The sequence below is a fragment of the Dermacentor andersoni genome, chromosome 10, assembly GCF_023375885.2.
Source record: "Dermacentor andersoni chromosome 10, qqDerAnde1_hic_scaffold, whole genome shotgun sequence".
Taxonomy (NCBI): Eukaryota; Metazoa; Arthropoda; class Arachnida; order Ixodida; family Ixodidae; genus Dermacentor; species Dermacentor andersoni.
Window position 1 is genome coordinate 57,855,613 of NC_092823.1, and position 18,753 is coordinate 57,874,365.

Genomic DNA, 18,753 nt, shown 5'->3' on the forward strand with positions numbered 1-18,753 from the left:
AATTACCAACCCAGATGAGAAATAGCAGTTTTACAGCACAGCTGTATATAGTTACCCTATGGCAGTGGTCGTAGTCGGTGCGTCTTAGCTTCGCGTAGACACACACACACACACCCATAAAAAACAAATATTTTCCAGTCTCTCGCGAATGCTTTGTAGCTCTCAGTCTAATGCAGTTATATTGTAAAAATCGCACTCAAATAGGCTTCTGAGACGACTCTATTATTATGCCCAGTTTCCTTTACTTGTCATAATTAGTTCAAAGTAAAGTTGTAAACGTTACATAATTTCCCTCTGCTGTCAATACATGCCATATTGCGGAGGGAGTATGCTTACAGCAAAGGCTTTTGTTCTATTAAAACTATTCCGGAACAAAATAAATGAGAGCTACCCGATTTGCTGGCCCAAGCTTTAGGCCGAGTCTAATCTGCTTTTCGCAAATACATAGTCCGCAGGGAAGTTGTAAATATTGTAGAATTCCCCGTCTGCCATGCGGGTGTACTTGTAGACGTCCCTACTTCATAAAAGAAACAAAAGAAATCACCCCACAATTGAAAGATGTATTCGTTGTCTCAGCCCTTGAATAACAATATTAGTGACACAGACAAAATAGTATTTATAACAATAACAACACGCATATGTACATATATGCCTCGATTGATGGAAAACGTTATGTAATATGTTGAAAAATTCAGCAGTCATTTTGCTCGGTGAAGAAGGACGATGAGCGAAGCCGGGGTGGCTTCGCTCATCGTCCTTCTTCACCGAGCAAAATGACTGATGAATTTTTCAACATATTACATAACGTTGGCTTCGCAAGCAAACAGCTAAATCTCATGCGACTACGGAGGTTGTGCTCCTGGGTCATCTATGTTCAAATACCGAAGTAAATCATTTCTGAAAGGATTGAAACATGCATAAAATAAAAGAAGTGCAAGTGCAAGTGGTGCAAGTGGTGGAGTGTGCTTTTTGGTCCTCCGTCCTCTGACTCCCCGCTCAACCTCCTGGAGCTTCGATCTGGTCGCCGATTGTGCCAGCTGTCCGCCAGCATGTCGCAGGACGAGCCAACAGGCACTTCTACTTCCACCATCTCGGCCTCGGCTACCCAGAACCTCCACCACTTGTGACGTAGCAGTTGTCACTACGTTTATTCCGAGTCGAAGATGCGGTAAACCGATCACGCCCACAGCACGGATCACACTCGAGAGCCAGTCCACAAGCGATGATGAAGAAGAACCCCATATGAACCCCACATGATGATGATCATGTACAGATGACAAAGAATAGCTTATAAATGGCCACACTATATTGTTACCAGCCATTTCCGTAAATTCGAGAAAGTGCAAGCAAGCGGATTAAGACGAAGATCGAAGGAGAGCTGGTGTGGTGGTTGGTCCGCCCTCTCGGCGTCTCTCTGCATATATTACCTTGATCGATTTTCTCTTTTGCTTTGCCTAGTCTTATCTCCGTCACAAAAATAAGGGAAGCTTCCTCCAAATAAGCCCGCATGCCGTAAGCGACAAGAAATCTGCCATAGGAATGTATCGTGGGAAATAAGCGGCTCGATTGGGTTTACGCATGTTCTTCAAGTTGTAGCTTCGCAGAAACCTTTGGCGGCTGCTAACTCTGACATTTTCTGTTGTCTCTGCCTGCTACAAAGTCCAGCTGTGGATGCATCTTCGGGAGCACGATGGTATAGGAGTGACTGCTGGAGATATGTAAGTACACGAAGTATGTGTTCAATGCCATAAATTTCCTTGGGGCAGCGCATTTACTTTCGGAAACCTTTCGCACAAATATTTTCTTTAGACAGCAAAATAGTACATCGCCTTATTTGCAGTTTTAGCACTGCTTTGTATGTTTTCCCTGAATAAGACTTTAGCACTATGAACCATCCTCATATGCAATAATTGTTAGACGCAAGAAAAATAAGCAGCGTGAGTGTTAGTTGTACCAACAGGCAACCAAGAATCGCAGAGAAATGAAAGAAGGTGCAAACTATGTAATGTACATGACAGCTTTATGGAGCGAAATAAGAACCGATTGCTAATAAACACGCGGCTAGCCCCATAAAAAGAACAAAAATATTTAAACAGGTCCTCAACCAGTCTTCCTTTAGGCTAAGAAAAAAACACATTCCGAGGATTGCATATGCTGCCATTGAACATCTCACCTTATTTTGCACTGTGGCACACAAACGGAGCGCGAAGTCACATTTTTCGGAAACGCTCCGTTTCTTAATATCAGGATATGTTTTCCGGGCTTTCATATTTCGTCACATATTTAGGCTCCCGTACACGGCTGCTATTTGTCAATAGCTGACATCAGTCAAGTAGCTTGAGCCGATTATCATCTGCTCACCTTGAGCCTCGCGCACCAACATTGGAACTACGCGAAAATCTCTGATCACACGTACGCTATGCCTGCAGCGCCTCGTGATTAAAAGCGGTTAGCATCTAAAAAGGACGCGCGCCAGTACGCGTTCAGTCCCAGTCACTCCTCTATCAACGGCAAGTTATTCGTTTTGAGCTGCGTATTCAGCACTACATAGTGACATAGTGCGCAATATGGATCTGCCTACTATCCGTTTAGAACAAAGCCTGTCCGCGTAGCACGGCAAGGATAGAGCACGCGAGCGCGCACTCCGGCCCTGATGCACAGTTACAGTCCCGCGCAGTCACACGTGGCTGCATCCTTTGCATGGCGTAAATACTGCGGCCGGCGTGGTGTGCGGCGTCAAGCCCGCTTGCGGTAGTGTCCCTCTATTTCCTCCCAAACAAGCTTCTCAGACGGCCCCCACAAAAAAATTGACGAAAGATCTCAAATTCTAGCCGAAAAATGTTTTCGTCAGCAAAAAGTAGCCAAAAACAGCCACAACGTGTGATGATCTACAGTTGTCTTATAAGCGGTGTAAATGGTGTCGAAGTATCAGTGCGTATTTTCGGCTTCAAAATTATTTCCGCCTCATGCAACCAGCACAGCACTGGCCTCCAGACCTGCATAAAGTATTCTATTGAGAGCTACCACTCAGATGTGGGTTTGGACGCCACCTATTTTTACCACTACAACACTAAGAAAATTATCTGCGAAACTACGGAGTAATTCACCAAAAGAATCTTGGCAGATGTCAGTTTGGGTCTCCACTTGTGCTGCAGAGCGTTTCACAGGGGTCGGGGCAACAATAGTCGCCTCCACCAAACGGAACAAAGCTCCGGGTATAAATATGGTGCAGAAACAGGCCAATATACGAAAAAATGGAGGCATTTAGGTAACTTGCTATGCAGTGAGTTGTCAAACTAAAAAAAGCACCTAGAGGTACAGGCTCCCAGCTAACGAGCGTGCCCGTCTTTATACCTTCTCATTAAGGTGCTCAGCTAAGCAGAGTGTGCGAACAGCCGAAGCAAAACAGTTCTTACGTTCACGCTTTCGCTTGCCTCGTTCTCGCAGGAGCGCCAGAGGAATGGGGTCACCGTTCACTCCACTATCGAGTTTCTTTTGGTGCTCGTTTCAGACTGCTTTCCTCACACTCAGCGCGCGTCTGTAAGTGTGAATGTTAGCACTGGCGCAGCAACACCGTCGCGCACTGACACGATGAATCATGCTTGCCTTTGGGAATGTCAGGCCTTCGTCATCTTGAAGCGTCACATTTTTATCAGCGTTAGGTGAATGCGTTTGAACCTAGATCAATCTCATCTTTTCGAACTTCACCAGCTTACGTGCAACACCAAGAACTCACACACGCAAATGACACTTGCCCATTGTCCATTGCGCAATTGCATATATATGTAGGTTTTGTGGGTGTTGGTATTGGTGGAATAGCTTTCCTTAAGTTTCATTTACTGTAGAGCGTAAGGGTTGAATGGAGGCCCAATTGCTTCGGCTCGGTTACCTGAATTCCCCCAAAAATCATGGAGCCCTTTTTTTTAAGGCAACATTCAAGCATTCTTGATATCCAGGTGCCTATGAAAAACGTTCACGGTCTAGTACAGATCATTTAGTGATCCTATTGTGATCATAGGCGTCAAAGGCTTCAAAAGCGTCAATCATAGGCGTCATAGGCGTCATAGGCTTCAAAAGGCGTGTCAATCAGCGGCATCCGTCCTAAAGGCACTTTGCCCAATTTGCCTTCATGTAAAGTCCTTTGACAGGCATCACAGGCGTCGCACTTTGGTATGCGTCACAGGATGTGACGTGTCTACATCCTTTTCTTTTGAACCAGGCCACTAGAATATCGCAAGGACATGATCCGTCGTCCTATTGATACCCTGGTGTCCAGACATTAGATTCTCACGAGCCAAATACAACGCCTGGCAACACATGGACTTTGGCACTACTGCTTGTTGAAAAGTTTTGCTAGGAGGTAGAAAGAAGGGACGTTATAGAATCCCTTTCTTGGTGAAAAAATCAAAAGTTAGTTTTCAATAGCAAACAAACTCCTTGCCCAATCTGGCTCTATGTACGTCGAGCGTCCCGTCTTTCTCTTCATCTTTTCAGAAATTCTGGCAAGACATCTGCCAAGAAAATTTAGTTGACGACAACCTTTGTAAGAGCTACGATCTCTCCGATGCTATTCACAGCGTGTTTACAGGAGGTATTCAGAGACCTGGATTGGGAAGAATTGGGGATAAGAGTTAATGGAGAATACCTTAGTAACTTGCGATTCGCTGATGATATTGCCTTGCTTAGTAACTCAGGGGACCAACTGCAATGCATGCTCACTGACCTGGAGAAGCAAAGCCGAAGGGTGGGTCTAAAAATTAATCTGCAGAAAACTAAAGTAATGTTTAACAGTCTCGGAAGGGAACAACAGTTTACAATAGGTAGTGAGGCACTGGAAGTGGTAAGGGAATACATCTACTTAGGGCAGGTAGTGACTGCGGATCCGGATCAGGAGACTGAAATAATCAGAAGAATAAGAATGGGCTGGGGAGCGTTTGGCAGGCATTCTCAGATCATGAACAGCAGGTTGCCATTATCCCTCAAGAGGAAAATTTATAACAGCTGTGTCTTACCAGTACTCACGTACGGAGCAGAAACCTGGAGGCTTACGAGAAGGGTTCTACTTAAATTGAGGACGACGCAACGAGCTATGGAAAGAAGAATGATAGGTGTAACGTTAAGGGATAAGAAAAGAGCAGATTGGGTGAGGGAACAAACGCGAGTTAATGATATCTTAGTTGAAATCAAGAAAAAGAAATGGGCATGGGCAGGACACGTAATGAGGCGGGAAGATAACCGATGGTCATTAAGAATTACGGAATGGATTCCAAGGGAAGGAAAGCGTAGCAGAGGACGGCAGAAAGTTAGGTGGGCGGATGAGATTAAGAAGTTTGCAGGGACAACGTGGCCACAATTAGTACATGACCGGGGTTGTTGGAGAAGTATGGGAGAGGCCTTTGCCCTGCAGTGGGCGTAACCAGGCTGATGATGATGATGATGATGATGAACGTTTGTAAGTTTTCGGGGCCGTTTATACCAACGACATGATAATTTGGCCGGTTACCTTCGTCCTCATACCGAACCTTCTTCTAATTAGATTCATCTCGAGAAGATAATTTCCAGTTGTCCGGGTCACTGGCTCCTCGCGACCAGGGTACAGATTCCACTATGACATCGCATAGCGGCGATCTCATAACCTTGACAATCGCTGTCCCAGGAAAGTTGGGAAACCTAATTTTCACCAAGTGCTCAAGGACCTCAATGCTATTTTCATCAGCCAACCACAAAGTATCCGTAGAGCCAATGAGGGCTTTATTAGGCAAGAGTGATCGGCGAACCATCAAAACATTGCATCGGGTGTCCCTCATGACGCGAACCCTCCGTGTGATTATTTCGCCTATCAAAACCGGCGCTTAACGTGTCTTACATAGCGGTTGCGTCTTCAGCGCACCAGTGATGTTTCCCTGTTGCTTCAAGGCGTCTCAATAATCTGTACTTTGTTGCGGACAACTCTCCTTGGATAACAGCAGATAAAAGGTGGTGTGGCTTTTATGCGCTGTTCTTATTGGTACAACTCTTGGGTCCATGTCCAGTTTTGCGACAGTATGGGCAAGATAGTTGCTTTAGCTAATTTCAGCGAGCAGTAGTCTTGTGTCTGGTCGAACGACAAACGAAGCATTCGATATCAGCTTTTGGACCGGTCTCATCTCCTTCTACGTTCATACCTGTGTTTTTTCTCTTATTCCGAACTATTAGTATGTTCCGTAGTATTTTTTCCTGCATGAAAATATCAGCCGCTTCTGCCATGGTTACAAGAGTTTTACAGTTGTTCTGCTCTAAGACGAGCGCCAGCAGACTGTGACAGTCGACCACGAATTGCTCGGCCACAATTAGGTCATGGACAGGATCAAAGTACCGTTTTGTCGGGGACATTTCCATCCAACGGTCGAAAAAACGCAGCAGCCTTGTGGCATGCTGCCTTCCAGTTTCGTCGTCTTGTGGCTTACCCTGTCAGAATATGTCCCTATATACTCCAGCCGTGAAACAAAAATGCTGGCGAGATGACAACTTAACCTTTTCGTACTCTAGAGACTGATCAGGTCACAATCGTCCAAATACTTTCAGAGCTTCGCGGTTTAGTCACAAAGAGCTGTCGCTCATCTTTCCCCATACCAATCATGGCCTGTCCCCACGCTCTCGAATCTCTTCAGATGCGATTCAATGTTGCCTCGGCCCCCATTGAAAACTGATAGAATATTGTGCGGATTCACCACTGAAGACAAACTTCTTTGGAGCCCAGGGTCAACGACCGTTGGCTCCACTACGCCACTCTCCGCTACTCTCAGGTGCAGTTCAAGCGCCTGCTCTTCCATGGTTTGCCTCTTCGCTATGACCCCGCATTTCTGCGACTTCAAGGCGCAACTGTAAATTCTGGCCCTCCCGTTCCAGCTGGTTCTTCGCCTCTCTCTCCGCAGCACATTCTTCGCGTGCTCGCGTATCTCGCTTAGCGAACCATGTTTGAAGTTGCGCTCCTTCCAACCTCTTGCGTTGTGCCAGTGCCACCAGGTCTCGCGTGCTCATTTTTATGTATTATTGCGTTAGCAATTATAGGGACACTTCAACCTCATTCCTGCCATTGGCGTCGCCATCGGCGTCGCTGTCGCCCTGACGTTCCGCCTGAGTGAAAGCTAGTGAACGTTGAACCGGCGAACGTGGTTCAATCTCGAGTGCGCGAGCGAGGAACGCGGCCAGGATGCGTGCCCTCTCCTCTGGTGCACGAGACAGGGCAGTCAGGCGAGGGAGGAGGGGCGTTATTCTCTGGCGGCTGCTACAGTGCCTTGATGTAATCCTCGCCCGCCGCTCCGTACAGAGTGAAGATCACCGCGGCGTCTAGTACGGCGTTGCCCACGCGAATCACGGGCGCCTTAGTCGACGCATTGGAGGGCGTCGCAGGGAGGCGGTGTCGGCGCTCGTGTGTCATGATATGCGACGTGGCCAAAGCGCGAGCCCGCTCGGGCCTGATCCTGAAAGCGATCTGTGATGTTCGCGCAGTGCGCGCAATGCCGGTAGCTTCGTATGCGCTGTGCTTTCTAGGTTTTGTACGCATTGAAGCGACAGATGCACGGAGGTCAATTGGCTCGCGGCTGCTGCCGCGATTCCTAACTGCCTTGTTTCCACAGACTGCTCCCGCTGTGATCGCGCAATGTTTATTCGTTTGGACGTTTGCGCGCATGACACCGTGCTGATTAATTTAGATAAAACATGCTGATGGGCTAATTGGTTTGAATCCATGATATAATGTGTAAGAACGCCTGAACAAGGACGTAGAAAGAAGAAGACCCACAAGGACAGCGCTTTCTACGTGTGTCTGTTCCTTTCTACGTCCTCGTTGAGTCATGCTTACACACTCTATCATTGTTAATTTAGTTAGTAACCGAACATTTACAATTTTCTACGGCCGATAAAGGTACTATCCGTGTTTAGTACAGCTTTGTACTAATTTGCTATTGCAATCGGTGCTTCGCCCTTCCGGCGTAACTGTGAATTTTTTTCTTCTTTTGAAAAACAACTGCGCATCAAACGCGCACTTCCTGTCACAGACGCCAATTGTCAAGGTTTGAGTAATGATAGCGACTTGAAATAATATCTATATCCATGTTTCCTTTGCAGAGGTAGGTTAAGAGCATTTGATTTCCGTAGTGAAGGAAGAATGTATACTTGCACAAATAACGCAGAACGCAGACGTACACACAAGGTTTTAAAAATTAAGCTTTATAGTTTTTCTGCAATTAGACACTGGGAGGCACGCAAAAAGCACCAGTGCAAATGGGTTCTGTAGCGCCGGGGACACAAAGTGAGGTGATCATTATCGCTGTTAGCAGCCCAACTAACTAAAATTGAATAAACAAACTTTTTGTTGACTGCAGTAAGTGGTTATGTTCGTACTGAAAATTTAGAGGCAGTTGTCTTTTCACATAGCATCAGCTGGAAAAAATTCAAGCGTGTCGGTGCTCTGAGATATCCAACTCCAAATTTTAATAGTCCTGCGCATGTTTACGTATTCAAGAGGGTTAGAATCGGTACAAAGCTCGTCCCTGATGTGACGCGGCTGTTGCGTACGGTGTTTAGTCTGAAAACGGGGCGTAGGCATTGACAAAGATAACTGTCACGCTTCCCCTCTAGGCTCGCAAAAAAAAAAAATTGAAGGACCCGGAACCATGTCACAACACGCGACGGCGAAGCCTCTAAGGGTGGAGGTAGCTGCCATGCCGAGATAATGGCGCCAGTGGAGAATCTGGAGGGCAGAAGGCGCGCGTAACGGAGGCTAGACTATAAAACTACCTCATGTTTAATTGAAATCAAGAGCAACAATTGCACGGCACATGGCGCTGTCATATCTTGATTTCGCCGCAGTTAAGGCGAACAGTTACCATCACTGCCTATGCCTCCGCCCAGTTGTCAGAGTAAGCGCCGCATGCAACAACCGCTTCACATCAGGAAGGAGCTCGGCGCCGAACCAAACTCTCTTTCATCCGCAGTCATGCGAACAACAATTACAATTTGAAGTGGGATATCTCGGAGCACAGACACGCTAGGAGATTTCTTCGAAGTGAGATAGTGTAGAAACACGACTGCTTCTAGCTTCTGAATACCAACTTACACACTTATTGCAATCAATAAAAAGTTAATTATTCCATTTTATTTAATTCGGCTGCCGATAGCGATAATTATCATCTCACTTTGTGTGCGCATGGCCACATAACTTCGTTGCACAGGTGGTCTTCACGTGCCTCTGCTTGACTAAGATTAAGAAAACCATAAAATTAAATTTTGAACACCCCTCTTAACAGACGGGAAAAGAACACTCTAAACACCGTGCAATAAACACAGTTCACATTAATAAAACAAGACGTCGAGTAACAAGGTAAATGGTCATTACACTTCAAACCCTATGGTGCTGAGTGCGTCCGGCTGCACAAGCACTGCGAGCGGGTGCGGCTGATCAACATTTGAGGCGCAGGGTCGCGCAACTGAACAACGCAGACAGGTCGTCGATGGAAGGTACTGGTCACTGCTTGAGCGAACGCAACGTTATCACGCGGCGGAACCTCGTACTGGCTTGTCCAGGTTGTGCCGATAGGAGTCTGGAAACTCGGGCCCACGGCCCGACGGCTCACTCCCGCTCCTGGCGCACGCTGATTTCTCCGGCGTTCATTGCGTTCGAGCACCACCGCGCCATTCAAGAGTCTCTGTCACCTGTTCTCCATTTCTTTTCTCCTTCGCCAACCATCGTGTACCGTCGGTAATGGTCGCTTCATTTGTGTTTTTTTTTCTCGACTGCGCGTGAAATTTTGCGCGAGTGGCTTTGCCGTCGTCTTCTTGCGCTCCTCCATTCGTTCTGGATGTTGGCTTCGCCGCACCGCCTTCTTTAGGTACAGCTCTGGCTTCGCGCAGTGTCATTCCCTGGTCACTTAACACACAGCAAGCCCTAAGCTTTAGCACGCTAGGTTATGCTTCGCGCGGGCTCGAAGGGAGTAATTTTCCTTGTCACGCATATCGCAGTTGCCAGGGGGTGTTTACAGCAAAAATGGTGCGCCCAGTCAAGAGGGACGCAATAAGTTGGAGCGCGGCTGCAATCTACGCTTCCTACATGATACGTTTCGATTGTAGCGATGCGGTGTGTCATCGCATGCTACTATGTTATTTGCAATGACGTGGATATGGCTCATGAAATGAGTCCTTGCGGAATATATTTTATTTTAGCCATATTTTTCTTGTGTATCTTAAAGGGCATACTATCGTGATATGTAGTGGTGAAAATAAAAATGATGACGATCATGATGATGGTGCCTTTAAGCAGCATTGGAAAATTTGACGCTAGGTTACTTACAGAAGCGAGTCAGTATAAAGTACTATCAGTCCGTCATGGTGGTTTTTCAGTGCCTATATATTGTTACGTGTAGAAAGACACAGACAAAAGAGGCTATTTACAGACTATTTACACTAGAATGGAGCCATAGCGCCAGGCCGACATTCACTCGCGCCAAGGGCACCGACCCACTTCGTCGTCGTTCTCACGGCGGCTCGTCTCTCGGGTATTTACCGATCATATCGTAATACTACCCCCCGGCGGCAAAAGCGCCGTCACGGTGCAGTTAAATATCCAAGGCACGTGGAGAGTTGTAGGGCTTGAGTCGGGCGACGTGGACAATGTCACTGGTTGTCACAGCAGAGGACGTAGTGGGCGTGGCGAGAACGATTTCGTAGGTGACATCTGTCACTTGGCGAAGCACGCGATATGGGCCCGTTGTTTTTCACAAAGGCCAACTTTACGCGATGGTGACCAAAGCAACACGAGGGTGCCGGGGACAAAAGTGACATCACGGTGACGGAGGTCGTAGCGCTGCTTTTGTTTGTCTTGAGACTTGTAGACGAGCGCGCGCAAGTTGGCGAGCATGGTCAGCATGGGCGATGGCATCACGGGCATAAGCGCTAGTTGATGCTGGGGTGGACGGAAGCACAGTGTCCAGTGGTAGCGTCGGTTCACGGCCATACAATAGGTAAAAAGGAGAAAAGCCAGCAGTGTCGAGACGGGAAGAGTTATACGCAAAGGTGATGTAAGGTAGAGCCTGGTCCCAGTCACGGTGGTCGTCTGAAACGTATTTGGATAGCATGTCTGTAAGGGTGCGGTTCAAACGCTCAGTGAGGCCGTTCGTTTGAGGGTGGTAGGAGGTGGTAGACTTATGCTGTATTGCACAGGCACGCATGATGTCGTCAATTACTTTGGCTAAGAATGTACGACCACGGTCTGTTAGCAATTGACGCGGAGCACCACGAATCAAAATGATATCATTCAGGAGGAAGTCCGCAACATCAGGTGCGCAACTGGTCGGAAGAGCGCGGGTTACGGCATAGCGTGTCGCGTAGTCCGCCGCGACTGCAACCCACTTGTTTCCTGATGTAGATTCCGGAAATGGGCCGAGAAGGTCTAAGCCGACACGATGGAAGGGCTCGGCAGGGATTTCGATCGGCTGCAGGTAACCAGCGGGGAGCTGGGAAGGCTTCTTGCGTCGTTGGCAAAGTGCACAGGCGGCGACGTAACGTCGCACGGAACGGGCAAGGCCCGGCCAGAAAAAAACGGCGACGTACACGGTCCTAGGTTCGAGATACGCCGAGGTGTCCTGCCGTTGGTGCGTCGTGAAGGTCTTCTAAAACGGTTGAGCGGAGGTGTTTAGGCACGACAAGTAGGAACTCAGAGCCGTCCGGATGAAGGTTACGACGGTACAGAGTACCATCGCGGAGGACGAAGAGGCGTAGTGTGGCGTCGGCCGGAGTGTGTTCAAAACGGTCGATGAGTGCTCTGATGTAGGCGTCACGACGTTGCTCGTCGGCGAAATGAAGCAGCTGCGACACAGAGAATATGCAAGCAGCACTGGTAATATTGGAGGAGTCAGGGTCGTCAACAGGGTAACGCGACAAGCTGTCAGCGTCTTGGTGCAGGCGGCCAGAATTGTACACCACGGAATACGAAAATTCTTCTAGCCTCAAAGCCCATCGACAAAGCCGGCCTGTAGGATCTCTGAGCGATGAGAGCCAGCAGAGAGCATGATGGTCAGTGACTACGGAAAAAGGGCGACCGTAAAGGTGAGGACGGAACTTCGCTACACTACAGCAAGGCATTCTCGTTCCGTAATGGAATAGTTGCGCTCCGGTGGTGTGAGGAGGCGGCTCGCATAAGCAATAACGCGATCCTGGCCACGCTGACGCTGAGCTAAGACGGCACCTACCTCATGACCGCTGGCATCTGTACGCAATTCTGTAGGGGCATCAGGGTCGAAGTGGGCTAGGATGGGTGGTGAGGAGAGAAGAGTAACGAGACGAGAGAAGGCGGCGGCTTCTGCAGTACCCCACGAGAACTGTACGCCTTTCTTCAAAATATTAGTGAGGGGTCTAGCAATTGCCGCAAAATCTTGAATAAAACGACGAAAGTACGAGCATAGGCCTACAAAACTTCGAACGTCGGCGGCTGTCTTCGGAACCGGATAGTCTCGGACAGCGCGAGTTTTGTCAGGATCAGGCTGTACTCCGGAAGCGTCAACGAGGTGGCCCAGAACGGTAATTTGGCGGCGGCCGACACGACATTTGGACGAGTTAAGTTGCAGCTTCGCCTTTCGAAATACATCAAGTATAGCTGTGAGACGCTCAAGGTGAGTGTCGAACGTGGGTGAGAAGACGATGACGTCGTCGAGGTAGCAGAGACATGTGGACCATCTGAAACCTCGGAGCAAGGAGTCCATCATACACTCAAAGGTGGCAGGGGCGTTGCATAATCGAAACGGCATTACTTTAAATTGGTATAGGCCATCAGGTGTGATGAACGCGGTTTTTTCTCTGTCCATATCGTCAACAGCAATCTGCCAGTATCCGACGAGGAGGGCCGGTGGAGAACTGGGGAACGCTGGGTTGAGATGTTGAACACACGGAGTTCAGACCCATGTTCTCAAATTCTTGTCGGATTACGGCCTGAATCATGGCAATCGTGGTTGCTGGCGGATCGGGAGGCGTCGTGGAGAAAGCTGGCGAACAGGCGGCCTCAAGCTCGCGGCGAACAATACGGGTGACGTCGTCACAGGTGGTGGCCTGACGCGATCGACCCTCACATGTCGACGTAGCAGCGGTGTTGGGTAGCCGCGTGATGTGGTGTGTGATACGACGGCTCTTGGCTTGTTCAAGGCGACGGCATTCTTTAATGATGTCGTCGATTGTCGAGACATTGCCGAAAACAAGCAAATTGAAAGCGTCGTCGGCGATGCCTTTTAGGACATGTGACACTTTATCTGATTCAGACATAGCATCGTCAGCTTTGCGGCATAGAGCCAAGACGTCGAAGATAGGAAACGTACGGCTCTGTAGATGTCTGAACGCGGGACGCAAGAGCCTTTCTCGCGGCAACCTTGCGGCCAATGGGGTCGCCGAACAGTTCCCGTAACTTTTCTTTGAAAGAGTCCCAACTGCAGATCTCTTCGTCATGCGTCTGGTACCACACGCGTGGCGTGCCGCCAAGATAAAAGATGACATTGGCGAGCATAATGGTTGGGTCCCACCTGTTATTAGCGCTGGCATGTTGATATAGCTTGAGCCATTCGTCAACGTCCTGTCCCTCCAGGCCAGAGAACACACCAGGGTCGCGATGTTTGGCAACCGTGACGACGGGAGCAGTCGGACCAGCCGAAGCCGTTGCAGAGGCGGGCTCGTCACCGGGAGGCATGATGACAAGCTCGACGTACCGACCACTCCGGAGTTCCGTGGCGAGGACGGGGATCGCTGACCTCCACCAGAATGTTACGTGTAGAAAGACACAAACAAAAGAGGCTATTTACAGACTATTTACACTAGAATGGAGCCAGAGCGCCAGGCCGACATTCACTCGCGCCAAGGGCACCGACCCACTTCGTCGTCGTTCTCACGGCGGCTCGTCTCTCGGGTATTTACCGATCATATCGTAATAATATATATATATATATATATCAGCAAAAACAGAAAAAGCACATGAGCAAATGAACTCAACATTTGCAGATTACGTAACCGACATCCGCTATGGCAGTTTATTGGCTGTGGCGTTGTGCTGCTGAACTCCAGCTCGTTGCTTCAAGTTCCGCCATGGCAGACACATTCCGACAGGAGTGGAATGCAAAAACGCTCTTGCCCCTTGCATTAGGCTAGAAATAACGAAGTCGGGTTGGGCAAAACTATTCGGAAACCGACATGTGGAGAAGTGTGGTGAACACGAGTGGAAGTAGAAACGAAAATGTGGGTTGGGTATCAAAAGCAATTTTCAAAATTGGAGCAGCGAGCCCGCAATGTCTCTGAGCAGGACCGGTGTTACCTAAGGACGTTCGGGTTGCCCAATCGTGAATGTCACCTATTTGGTTGGATTGACCTGAGGCATGAATTCCCGGAGCCGAGTACAACGATAATTGAATAATTGTCTGCGCATCTGCTTAACAATGTGCTTATGAACTTAGGAGAGGTTGAAACCCTTGTCGTGAAATTTCGTCTGGAAGGGGAAGTGGTCCAAGACAGAGAAGCACTTTACGGTGAGGTTGACAATTTTTGCTAATAAATGGCGCACTGGCTTAGCGGCTTTGGTGTTGCCCTGCTAAGCACGAGGTCACGATATCGAATCCCGTGCACGGCGGCCGCATTTCAATGGGGGCGAAACGAAAGAATGCCCGTATCGTGTGCAATGGGTGCACTTAAAATCCCCAGGCGGTCAAAATTGGTAGAGAGGCCCCCACTACCGCGTGCCTTATAATGAAATCGTGGTTTTAGCCCGCGGAACTCCACAATTCATTCATTTGAGAATTACGCTGGCGTGCATAAGCAGCTAATATCCTAGTTGAATTCTCAGTTAAAATGAAGGGAAATAAAAGCGTTCAGAGGAGAGTGAAAAAAATGAAAATAAACAAATATGATATCGAGTGAACCAAATAAACATAGCCTTAATAACTATATATTAGGCAATTTCTGTATTCCAGCTTTTCTCTCTTTTTTTATCGGGGGAGGGGGAACCTCTTTTACAGCCTATCGAGCAGGCCACTTTCTGAGAGATATCAAAGCAAGTGATCTAAGGCCCACCGCTGTTTTGGAGAGCAGACCATAAGACCTAATATGCCCCGTTACGTATCGGTAGCATGATAATCCATGTTCACTTGTCATTCAAAGCAGAATCTGTCGACACCGTACTACCGTCATAATGCTGGCAGTTTATACAGAGACAGTTGAAAACGTATTGAAACGATGGATGTTGTTGTTAGCTTTTCTTTTTTGGAAAAGGAGATTGCGAGTGGGAGGCCAAATCTGTCTAGCGCCCATGTTGATCGGTTCAAACTCGATAACCTCGGGTTCTTGCGCCCCGAAAACAATTTAACAAAATACTGACTCGCTATTTCGGCGCTGCGAAAGTGGTTGTCCTACAATGGTGTCGCAAAACGATGACTGCAACTGCTGTGGGGGGGGGGGGGGGGGGGGTATGCAATGCTTTATCGATGATTCGGATGCTTGTCTTGACGAGGGTTGTGATATCGTTTTGTTTAACGCTTGTCTTCGTCTTCGTTTTCCTATTGTCCGTGTTTTGCTGCGCCGTGCAGACAGCATTCCATACTTGTTTCTAGGTTGTTATTTATTCAATTTTATGCCGTTCTATGTGTTGGATGAGAGATTTTATTTAATGTATGCACTATTCGCTCCACTTTGCTTAGCGCTTGTAGCGTCTGCCTTACGGGCGTAAGAGCCATTGCATTTATTGCTTGCTTAGGGAGGTGTGAGCCATTGCTGATGATGATTGTCTTGTTCACAGAAGGACACAAAAATGTCGACCACCGAAAGGTTAGCAGCTTCGCTGTAGCATGGTTTGACGGCAATTTCTCACGAAGTGTGCTTTTTTAAGGGATGGTGATAAATAGTTACAAAACTAATCAGCGGTCCGTTCGGTATATGGACAACTGTTCAGGAAATATATTTTTAAAATATCAATTTATTTATTATATGTGAATATGGTATACGCCGCATTTTTGGTTAAAATGTGAATGAAAGCTTTCATGAGTGAAAAGGAGAATGAATACTTTTTTAACTTGGTGCATGACGCCAACACGAGACAATTTTTTTCGTTAGGCTGCGGTTTTATTTGTCCGTAACGTCTACACGTTTCAGTTAGCTGTAGTTATCTGGCGCGAACTAAATGAGCATTGACTTTTTCTGCACGACTTTTCTAATCTACAGCAAAACATTGCGTCTCGTAACAGACGATGTAAAGAAATATGGAAAGTGATAACCCCGAGAAGAAGGTATTCCAAACAAATTATCCTGTGCAGTGCCAACATCCCTTAATAGATACGTGAAAGCTGGCATAGATTCTCTGCAGTGTACACCGACCGGATTGCGAAAGCTGGATGCGTTAGGTTTCGACAGCGACGCTGGATGTGGCTAGGTTTCCCGGATTCTTTCGCGTCTGTCGACTAAAAGCTCTCGCCATCAATGGCTCATACACCCGTATGCACAAAGCAATTATCACCCGGTAAGCAAGAAAAAAATGTAATGGCTCGTAGCCCCCTAAAACACAGGCTAGAGACACTCAGCAAAATGAAGCGAACATACATTCTTTGGAATTACGCATACAACGTACAAAATAGCAGAATTTTAATGAAGAAAAAGGTCAAAACAAGCATCCAAACCATATAATTGTTGATAAGGCGCCCTTGATAACAATGCGAAGCACGTGGCGCTCACGCATACGACTACAATCATAACACACACACACACATTATATATATATATATATATATATATATATATATATATATATATATATATATATATATATATATATATATATATGTGTGTGTGTGTGTGTGTCCCCTCGCAGAGCAAAGAGTAAACAAGCATTACACCACAGACAATGCATTGGTTGCCATTTAAAAATCATGGTGGCCCTCCATATGACATGTTTATCTTTTGGAAGTCTTTGGCAAAGTCCAATTTGTGACTCTGATATAAAAGCTACCAACACAAGGAAATTCTTTGAAATTGAAACTCTGTGCTGTGTGCGTGGTGAATAAAGGAGCAAGATAATCAACATATACGGATTTCATTTTTGAATCATCTGTTTGTCTCCATGAATATTAGGTGCGTGTTTGCATAGTGCTTTACTTGCCTTTGCGTCCACTTTCGCCGCGTTGAAGAAACAAATGCGATGCAAAATCATAAGTAGATCATCGCGCTACTACTACAAGATACCTTAATTGCCCTCAAGTAATCGGGTTTAGAAGAATGCTATAGAGCCATAGCTTCTGTGACCCCCTTTCCCATACAACCACACTGTAACGTAGAACAATAAGAAAAGAAAGGTGGAAAAAGAATAAAAAAAGGGAGTTTACTTTTAAAATGCATACGCGACTTTTTCTACTTTTTATGTATAGACTGTCCAAATAGATAAATAACTTCCTGCAACCACCCTGTAACCTGTTTTTCAGGACTGCCAAGGAGGGAGCGAGTGTCCTGAAAATTGCAATTGCCCTGGATTCGTTCAACGCTTATTTGGACGCTACACTTGTTATTGATGGAGATCCCAAGCGTAGCTTATAAGGGAACAAATAAACGATGTTGCGAAAATTCTTGTACTGTTCTGGAAAGCCTGTGATCACAGCCATATCAATGGCTAGGAAAATGAGTAAACGAACCAAATTGGCCACGGACGACGTTCAAAAGGTGAGTTGTATATGGTGGTTTAAGACTATAAATACCAAGCCAGGAAAACTGCCAGCTGAATGTATTCTATGTACAATCGTCACATTTTCTTAAAATCACATTGTATTTCTTCTTTTCTATCTTATTTTGAACGGCCTGGTTCTTGGTCAACATTGAAAGGGAGTATTTGCCGCTGACACCTAGACTATGTATAAATGTACATCTATGCAAGAAGCGTAGCCTCAACGTACTGCAAACGAAGTACTTCATCAATTAAGAAAATAAATCATTGAGAAGCGCTGATGTTTTTAGGCCTGGTGGTCGGCTACCTATGGGAGTTCTCAGTTCGAAGGGCATCGTATAAATATTTCGAGGTCTCTGGTCACCGTTTGCCCAATTAAAGGGTAGCTCACGGAGCAACGGTGGATGGCTGATTCCCTGCCAATTACCCGGTGTAGGAGGCGGCTGTGCAAGGTACAATAAGATTGCCACTGTGTTACATACTTTGTGAGACAGGGCTAAGCGCACTCCTTTATCCTGTGGAAACGACACCTAAACATTTGGAAAACGTTCCCATCACATGGCTTTTCGCGCTCAATAGGTGGTGCTGCGCGGACGACAGCTGATGAACTATGCGCTGCGTTTCATCGTTATTGGAAGTTTTTGATGGATTGATCACTTCAGCATATTTCGCAAAACGTTTTCCTACTGATGCTTCCCTGAAGGAGTTGAAAAGAATGGCGGAGAAGAGTGCGTGTCCTTCTTATAAACAGGCAGACGTCAAATGTTGTGAATTAAAACACACCTACGAAAGCAAAATATATGGTTTATATTGTGATAGGGGTTTGTACTATTTGAATGTCGCGGCCGAATGCGCGTGACTGCTGTGCGGCGGCGACGGACGAAGAGGAAGAGAAGAGCCGGTGTCTGAGCGGAGACGGCAGCCATGCGAACTGCCTGAGCTGCCTGGACTGTCCTTCCGAACGAGCTGAGCAGTTCGTCTACCCAAGGCCGGTGTTCCTGGGTGTGCTGGCAGAACAGGCCGAGCTGTCCTTGGGCTTCAACCGG

The 18,753-nt window shown here is 47.1% G+C and overlaps 1 long non-coding RNA gene across 1 annotated transcript in view; it reads left to right on the forward strand.

The window, feature by feature from the left end:
- LOC129388289 (uncharacterized) overlaps positions 1–17,612 on the forward strand; it is a 32,814-nt gene extending 15,202 nt beyond the window's left edge. The window contains exons 3-4 of the long non-coding RNA XR_011890329.1: positions 1,661–1,718; positions 17,472–17,612. This is a non-coding gene — a long non-coding RNA (uncharacterized lncRNA). The remainder of the gene's footprint in view (positions 1–1,660; positions 1,719–17,471) is intronic.
- Positions 17,613–18,753: the final 1,141 nt, after the last annotated feature.